At 43.3% G+C, this 2,381-nt stretch overlaps 1 pseudogene; it reads right to left on the reverse strand.

Annotated features, from left to right (window-relative positions):
* Positions 1-1,228: 1,228 nt before the first annotated feature.
* On the reverse strand, positions 1,229-1,564 carry LOC142448818 (ribose-phosphate pyrophosphokinase 2 pseudogene; annotated as a pseudogene).
* Positions 1,565-2,381: the final 817 nt, after the last annotated feature.

Consider the following 2,381-nt stretch of genomic DNA (forward strand, 5'->3'; position numbering starts at 1 on the left):
GGTTTATGAGAAGGCTAGAAAGAGCCACTTATGGACAAAGCAACTTTGGGGATTTCCTCCCTCTAAGGTTAGGCTGTTTTTTAACATCCTCCCAAAGGAGCCGTTAAAGTGTACTTCTTTGTACTTTAATATAGACCTCTCTCTTCCTTATCTTTTTCAGGTAAAGACTTTGGTTAAAATCATCAGTTGCCTAGACTTGCTCTCTGTAACAACTCAGGGCCATATAATATGAAATTATGAAATAAAGGTATAATGTTTCCATATGCATTTGGTAGGAGTGCTCCTAAAAAGCCAAATAAAATCATCAGACTGATGAGTTTGAGGGAGTCTATTTTGGTGGAGATCCATAACATAATTTGGGGAGAAAGAAAATCAACAGTGACAGCTCAAAAAGCGCCATAACAGAAAATGATGAGCAACCCAGGCGTTGGCCTGTATCTTCTGCCACAGGTCTCTCACGGAGGCCGTCGGGATGGTGTGCATTCAGAAGTTAGATCTCAAAATGGCGTCAAAATCAAATCTGTAGGTGAAATTTGAGTTATTTTATGATGGAGCATCCAAGTCAGAGAGAGTTACAACATAGTTTTCATGAGTGGTAATTCAAAAGCAAAAACGGAATCCCCTGGCCTCTGACATGCCTGATGTCTATGGAAAATGAGCTGTATCAATGGCCATCTTAAATGAAATAAAATTTGATTCAAATTAAGCACAATAACCAAAGTGGTTTCTCTTAACCCTGGTTACTATAAATAAACTAAAATAGAAATATGCAGTATCATGAAAATGTACAATTTGATCCAAAGTAACAGATTTCTATCAAGGTTTTACCAAAGACCTATATTCACTAATTATTATATATTTATACAAGAGCGTTTCATCAGAAGTCACCTTTGGCAACCTGGAACTAAATAAAGGATGAGGTCCCACGATGTAATCATGTACATGAAGACTTGTTGCCTCAAAGGCCTGAAAGAACAAAGGAAAAGTTCATCTATCAGAAGAAATCAAGATGATACAAATGTTTCTCTCACTTAAAAGCCAAATAACCACTGTCCGACACTGTCAAAACCAGAAATGAATGGTCTCAGACTTTTAAAGAAGGGGAGGGGAAATGAATCTCAGAGATGACACATTTAATGTTTTCATTTCCTTATCTGATCACACTTAACCCTAAAACTAAAAAAAATAATAATAAGGAAAAAATATCAGCATAGGCTTGTTGGACAGGTCACAGGGGAACTGGGCTGAAAAGGTAAGACACAGATTCAGTGTTGGTGTGTCCAGGTCATTTCCACCGAGATCCTGGAAATGTCGATCGCACAAATCTCGGGGGTGTTTCATTTTGTCCGCTGTGATATCAGGTTTGTAACAACCATCGTCTCAGAAGTAGCATTATTTATTCTGGAAATGGCTGGCCTCGAGACGCCCCCATGCCAGGATAGCATTGACTTTAGTAGTTCCAGCTGACAGTAGCTTTTCCTCTGCGTGGCATCTTGTCAAAGGTGTCACCCACGTCGTCCACCACGATGGCCACCTGGTCGTTCATGTCAGCCACCAGAACCATAGGCCCAGTTCAAGTTTTCTTCATCTCTTTGTGAAGCAATGTGAACTCCAAATTCAGACCATCCACAACCGATGTCACCCTTTTGGTCCCGCCCTCTTCCCCGGAAACCGTGAGGCAGTTCCTCTACGTGTGGATGTCCTTGCGGATCCATTGCAGGGCCACGGATGTGGTGTACACGTTATCCTTGCGAATGTGGAAGAAGGCCTCTACCTGGGAGGCATGCGGATCCATCATGACCATGTGATCAGGCCCAGCTGCCGACAGCAAGTGTTCATCACGTTCAGGAACTCCATCGGGTTGTCTTGTTCTCCCGCAGCCACTCTGAATTATAGAGACATCCTACCCCTGTCACACTCTCACCACTCTCCACACTGGTCTTCTGGTTGCTGGAATTCTTGTTGGCTATGTTGGCCAGCTACAGGCCCCACAGCTGGTCATCCATGGGCTGTAACAGGTCCTGGTGTGACCAGCCTCTTGGGCATGGTGGGGCTGTGGAGCCTGAGGTGCCTGTGTGGCTGCTGTGGAGACTCGTGTGGGAAAGCGCAGCAGCTAACCTTGGAGGGGAAGCTGTTCCATCGATTTCTTCTTCCCTCCCTCCTTCCTTCCTTCCTTCTTTCCTTCCTTCCTTCCTTCCTTCCTTCCTTCCTTCCTTCCTTCCTTCCTTCCTTCCTCCCTTCCACTTTTCATTGTGAATTAGGCATGAGTTTATATTTCACATCATATTTTCCCCCAAACCATTTTATTAGGAGCTAATCTAGACATCATGCCAATCTGTAGTTCAATGACATCAAGCAATATTATACAATTGCTTCCAAAA

The sequence above is a fragment of the Tenrec ecaudatus genome, chromosome 5, assembly GCF_050624435.1.
Source record: "Tenrec ecaudatus isolate mTenEca1 chromosome 5, mTenEca1.hap1, whole genome shotgun sequence".
In the NCBI taxonomy this organism is placed as follows: Eukaryota; Metazoa; Chordata; class Mammalia; order Afrosoricida; family Tenrecidae; genus Tenrec; species Tenrec ecaudatus.